Genomic DNA, 7278 nt, shown 5'->3' on the forward strand with positions numbered 1-7278 from the left:
TTTGTAACAGGTAATATGTAATAAAAGTAAATAAGGTGCAGCAAGATGGCCCAATCCTTTTTGTAGCAAAGGACAAGCCTGGACAAGTTCTTATATGAAGAAAAGCGCTCCCGAGGACATATGGGAATTATCGTCAAGCTAGTGTTCATCACGCTCATATGATTCGCGTTCGTTACTTTGATAATTTGCTATGTGGGTGGACCGGTGCTTGGGTACTGCCCTTTCTTGGACAAGCATCCCACTTATAATTAACCCCTATTGCAAGCATCCACAACTACAAAAGAAGTATTAAGGTAAACCTAATCATAGCATGAACCATGTGGATTCAAATCAGCCCCTTACGAAGCAACTCATAAATTAGGGTTTAAGCTTCTGTCACTCTAGCAACCCATCATCTACTTATTACTTCCCAATGCCTTCTTATAGGCCCAAACAATGGTGAAGTGTCATGTAGTCGATGTTCACATAACACCACTAGAAGAGAGACAACATAAATCTCATCAAAACATGGAACGAATATCAAATTCACATGACTACTTATAGCAAGACTTCTCCCATGTCCTCAGGAACAAACGTAACTACTCACAAATCATATTCATGTTCATAATCAGAGGGGTATTAATATGCATTAATGATCTGAACATATGATCTTCCGCCGAATAAACCAACTAGCATCAACTACAAGAAGTAATCAACACTACTAGCAACCCCTAGGTACCAATCTGAGGTTTTGGGACAAAGATTTGATATAAGAGATGAACTAGGGTTTGAAAGGAGATGGTGCTGGTGAAGATGTTGATGGAGATTGACCCCCTCCCACTGAGAGGATCAATGGTGATGACGATGATGATGATTTTCCCCTCCGGAGGGATGTTCCCACGGCAGAACAGCTCCGCCGGAACCCTAGATTGGTTCCGCCAAGGTTCCGCCTCGTGGTGGCGGTGTATCGTCCTGAAAGCTTGCTTATGGTTATTTCCAGGTTAAAAGACTTCATATAGCAGAAGATGGGCACCGGAGGCCTGCCAGGTGGCCGACGAGACAGTGGGGTGCGCCCAGGGGGGTAGGGCGCGCCCGCCACCCTCGTGGCCTGGGTGTGGGCCCCCTCTGGTTGATTCTTTCGCGAGTATTTTTTATTAATTCCAAAAGTAACTTCCATTGAGTTTCATGACTTTTGGAGTTGTGCAGATAGATCTCTAATATTTTCTCCTTTTCCAGCCCAGAATTCCAGCTGCCGCCATTCTCCATCTTCATGTAAACCTTATAAAATAAGAGAGAGTATGCGTTAGTATTGTGACATAATGTGTAATAACAACCCATAATGAAATAAATATCGATATAAAAGCATGATGCAAAATGGACGTATCAACTCCCCCAAGCTTAGACCTCGCTTGTCCTCAAGCGGAAGCCGATAACGCAAAATATGTCCACATGTTTAGAGATAGAGGTGTCGATAAAACAAAATACGAACATGAGGGCATCATGATCATTCTTAGAGCAGCAACACACACACACACACACACACACACACACACACACACACACACATATATATATATATATATAGGGTGGGTCTATTATGATAACACCCCTTAGAGTCTTATTCTGCACACCACTTTCCCTTATTCTGCTAACAGTACCGACCCGTAGCTACAAACTAAATGGACCGCACTGCACCGGGCGAAAAAAACCCCACCCTACCTTAAAACTCTCCCCACGACCTCCATCGCTCCCCTCCCAGCCCAGCCGCCTCCCTCCCTCCTCGCGCCGTCCGACCTCCCTCCCAACCTTCTCCGGCGCGGCGCCCCACCACCCTCCCAACCTTCTCCGGCGCGGTGCCCCGCCTCCCTCCCAACCTTCTCCGGCGCGGCGCCCCACCTCCCTCCCAACTTTCTCCGGCGCGGGGCCCCACCTCCCTCCCAACCTTCTCCGGCGCGGCGCCCCACCTCCCTCTCAACCTTCTCCAGCGCGGCGCCCCACCTCCCTCCCAACCTTCTCCAGCGCGGTGCCCCACCTCCCTCCCAACCTTCTCCGGCGCGGTGCCCCATCACCTCCACGGCCACCTGCATCGCTGGATGGGTCACCTCCAACCCCAATGGCAGCAGCTGCCCATCCCGTGTGTTCCTCTTCGTGGATCTGGATCCAGGCGAGGAGGTCACCCTCTCCTGCAGACCACACCGCCCCCAACCAGCGCCCCGCTGGTCCACTCGCGCCCCACCACCTCTCGGCCTCAGGCGCCGCAGGCCCGGCACCAGATCGGGCCGCGTCTGACCAATCGTCGCCGGATCCGCCGCGACAAGGCCCACGCGACGACCGCCACACGCGTACACCTACTTCCGAGGCGGGGCGATGGCCAGAGGTGGTCGCTAGATCAAGGTGAAGTCGCCAACCCTCCGTCCCTCCTCTGCAGCAACGAAACCAGGGATGGCCAGCAAGATGGCGATGGCTCCCTGGGTCAACGTTGTTCTGCCACTACAGCGTGCAGTGCGCACCTAGCGACAACGCAGTTTGTTGCCTGTCGTGCCGCCGTCAAGAACGATGCAGTCCACGCCACCGGAGGTCGCCCCCAGTCCATGTTTCCTGTGCGTGCAGCTCGCAGCCCGCCGACGTGCAGTGCGGTAATGTGTGCTTGCTCTATCCCCAGCCCCAGTTCGGTGATGTGGGGTCCCTGTTCCTGGATCTGTGCCGCTCCAGAACTCACTCGGCTGGTGTTCCTCGCGCTCACGGTCATACCCCTGTTAGCACGAGCTGCAACGTGTATGGGGAGGAGGCCACAAGTAGCAGGCAGAGTGCTGATGTTGTTTTAATTCAGTTCCATTGTTTTGCTGGAGCTTTGTTGTTGTTAAAGAAATCCACTGTAGTCATCAACCATAGCTCGGGAAAAACATTAACATTTACTATGCAACAAAAGTTTTCTCGTTCACTTTCCTCGTGATTCACTGCAAAATGTCTTTTTTAATGCATCTCACTGTGTTGGCATGTGCAGTAGAAAAAATAAACAAAAAAATGATACATTCCACTTACCTTGTCCTTGCAGTACATACTCGTCGATAAAAAAAGTATGCAGTAAAAAAAGCAAAAATAAGATGCAAAATTATGCAATCCACTCGCTCAGTCCTCGAGGTTCACTGGTCCGGTCTTTTGAAGCTCACTTTGCTCTCTCACGAAGTTTGCCATAAAACTCCTTCATCGTTCACTTGGTGATATGAAACAAAAACACCTCGGAAAACAGCTCACTTCTCATTAGATGTCGTTCACTTGCTCAATCCCTGTGGTCCACTCGCCCGGTCTACGCACGTACAAAAATATTAAGTTTGGAAAAAGCTAAAGAGGTTCACTTTCGGTAGCGTCGCGACCCGTTTACGGTAGTCTCAATGTTCACTTTTCATAGTATTGCGGTTTACCAATGCTCGACATGAAGTGCACTCCATCTCGTTTGGAAAATTTACGTCCCACAAAAAAAACCATGCAGTGCACTTGCCCATCTAATGAAGTGCGGTATTTCATCTGAAACAGTGCGTTCTTCTTTCCCCGTCCGAGAAAAAATACGCCTAAACAAAAAGAAACCATGCAGTGCACTTGCTCATCTAATAAAGTGCGGTATTTAGTCTGAAGCAGTGCATTCTTCTTTCCTCGTCCGAGAAAAATACGTCTAAATAAAAAGAAACCATGCAGTGCACTTGCCCATCTAATGAAGTGTGGTATTTTGTCTGAAGCAGTGCGTTCTTCTGTCCGATGCAGTACATACGACGATTTTGGTGTCGTGAAAAAACAGAGTGTCCGCTTTTCACTAATTTTAAAACTGCTCTTAAACCGTAACGAATTAGAGAGAGTGTTCTACATGAAAAAGTTGCGTGTCATCGATATCTTTCAAAAGGAGTATGATTTGAATTATTCCAACCAGTCGTCCGTAAAAAATTTGCGAAAAAACAGCCGCTGCCTCTCGAAGTCAGCCGCATGATTTTCAAAATTAACTAAAAACCGTAAGGAATCTCAAAACCATTTCAACATATGAAAGTTGCGCCTCGTTCATAGCTTTCCAACTGCGTATCACACGCCTCGTTTCGACAAACGGTTCAAAAACTAGAGCGAAAACAGTACTGAAAATTTGAAAAAATTTGAAAAACAGAATTCCGCGATTTAGTAAATTTGAAATTGCTCTTAAACCGTAATGAATTAGAGAAAGATTTATATATGAAAAAGATGCGCCTCGACGATATCTATCCAACGGCGTATCATTTGCTTCAATCCGACAAACGGTTTAGAAAAAAATGCGAAAAAACGCTCGCTGCCACTCGTCATCGGCCGCACTATTTTCAAAACTGCTCTTAAACCGTGTGGAATCTCGAAAAGTGTTCATGTCGAAGTTGCACCTAATCCATAGCTTTTCAATGGTATATTACACGTCTCATTCCGATAAACGTTTAAAAAATTAGAGCAAAAACAGTACCGAAAAAACACCGTGTGCAGTTTTTTTCGACACGAAGTTTACTAGTCTCTATTGCAGTGCTCGTCGTCAAAATGATGCAGTGCGCTTTTGTTGAGCGTGCAGTACCGAAGTGGTGTGCAGAATATATATATATATATATATATATATATATATATATATATATATATATATTGTCATATGATTTCTTATGCTCAAGTAATAATCTATCCACAATGTCAAGTATGAATCAGAAACTTCATTGAGGACTAACAAACTATGCTCTCGGTCGTTGAAGCAATTGCAATTTATCATAACATCGAAAAGAGTCAATATAAGAGCTTTTCAGCAAGTCCACATACTCAACTATGATTTAGTCTTTCACAATTGCTAACACTCACGCAATACTTATGGGTATGGAATTTTAATCGGACACAGAGAAAGATATAGGGGCTTATAGTGTTGCCTCCCAACCTTTTACCTCAAGGGTAATGTCAACAATAATAGTTCATGCTAACTTATATCGAATTGGATATATATATCAGGATCTTTCCAACACAAGGTTCTTGCCAAAGGATAAAATATAAAAAGGAAAGGTGAATATCACCATGACTCTAGCATCAAGTATAAGACAAGAATAAAAGAAAGGCCCTTCGCAGAGGGAAGCAAAGGTTATGATGTGCTTTTATGGTTAGATGCACGAAATCTTAATGCAAAAGAACGACACTTTATATTGCCGCTTGTGATATGGACATTTATTATGCAGTCTGTCGCTTTTATTGCTTCCATATCACAAGATCGCATAAAGCTTATTTTCTCCACACAAATAAGTCATACATATTCAGAGAGCAATTTTTATTGCATACAACAATGACAACTTACTTGAAGGATCTTACTCAATCTATAGGTAGGTATGGTGAACTCTCGTGGCAAAACTGGGTTTAAGGATATTCGAAAGCACAAGTAGTATCTCTACTTGGTGCAAAGAAAATGGCTAGCACGAGGGAGAAAGGCAAGCTCAACATGTTGGATGATCCATGACAATATACTTTATTTCAGATATAAGAGAACATAACCCATTATGTTGTCTTCCTTGTCCAATATCAACTCTTTAGCATGTCATATTTTAATGAGTGCTCACAATCATAAAAATCTCCAAGATAGTATATTTATATGTGAAAACCTCTCTTTATTACTTCCTATTAATTGCAACAATGACCAAAACTATGTTTGTCAACTCTTAACATTTTTTATTCAGCATACTCTTTATATGTGAAGTCATTATTCTTCATAAGATCAGTATGATCTCTTTTATTTCTTTCTATTCTTTCTTTTATCCCCTCAAAATCATAGCAAGATAGCCAAGCCCTTAACTCAACACTAATATTTACTATATATAGCTCGCGGACTCCATTACATAGAGGAATCATAAAGCAAAACTCAAAACTAGATCATTCTAAAACTTTATTGTATTAGATCAAGATATTACCAAAAGGATCAAACTAAAAAACGGTAAAGATAGGAGTGTGATGGTGATACGATACCGGGGCAACTCCCCCAAGCTTGGAAGTTGCCAAGGGAAGTGCCCATACCCATGTGTTTATGTCTCCTTCTTCGGAGGTGGTGATGATAGAGTTGTTGATGATGTAGGCTTGTCGTCCATCTTCCAAGGCATAGGCTCACCATCATAGAAGGATGATCAAGCCTCTGGGATCCTCAAATCTGTAGCCAAACTCATCCTCTTGAATCTATATTCATACTCACAGTTTTGGTTTTGCAGGTCATAGATCTAGGCTTGGAGGTGCTCGATTTTCTCATGAAGCTTGAAGATGGTCTCCCCAATGTTCTTGGTATCCAGCTTGTGGTTATTGGTGAACTCCGCGATCATCATGTGGTTGGCGTTGAGTCCGCGTTCCACCATCCCTTGGAACTTGAAAACTTGTCGTTCCATTGCTTCGAGTCTTGTCTCCACGCTTCCGGTCCTCCTTGGTCCCTCAATATCGCGGATGTGCAGCACCCCCTCATGAATCTCAATGGTTTGAGGGTGTTGCAGCACCTCCGTGAGGTAGGGGTTGATGACCTTCTCGAAAAACATGTCCTTGGGGGCGCTTGAAGACATCATGGTGATCTAGATCTGTCAGAAAAACAGCTCGAAACAAAAACAGAGGATTTTGTCGTGGTACGGTGGTCAAAAACCTTCGGGAGATTATATAATGAATTTTTACCGACCAAGAGAAGTATCACACAAGAAAACGGAGTCCGGAGAGCACACGAGGTGCCCACGAGGCAGGGGGGCACGCCCTCCACCCTCGTGGACGCCTCGTGTTCCTCCCGGACTACTTCTTATTTTCCTATTTTCTTAAATATTCCAAAACGGATAAAAATTGCCATTAGAACTGTTTTGGAGTCGGTTTGCTTGCTATACCACATACCTATTCCTTTTCGGAGTCTGAAACATTTTGGAAGTGTCCCTTATGTATTCCTCCGGGGTTACGGTTTCTATCACATTGATTTCAACATTTATGGGATTACCTGAGATATAATGTTTGATCCTTTGACCGTTCATCACCTTTGGACTTGTGCCTTCGAAGTTGTTGATTTTTATGGCACCAGAACTATAGACCTCCTCGATAACATAAGGGCCTTCCCATTTAGAGAGAAGTTTTCCTGCAAAAAAAATCTTAAACGAGAGTTGTATAGCATAACATAATGACCTACATTAAACTCACGCTTTTGTATCCTTTTGTCATGCCATCTTTTAACTTTTTCTTTAAACAGTATGGCATTCACGTAGGCTTGAGTTCTTCATTCATCAAGTGAGCTAATGTCAAATAACCTCTTCTCACCGGCATGTT

Source organism: Triticum aestivum, chromosome 3B (assembly GCF_018294505.1).
Source record: "Triticum aestivum cultivar Chinese Spring chromosome 3B, IWGSC CS RefSeq v2.1, whole genome shotgun sequence".
NCBI classification, from domain to species: Eukaryota; Viridiplantae; Streptophyta; class Magnoliopsida; order Poales; family Poaceae; genus Triticum; species Triticum aestivum.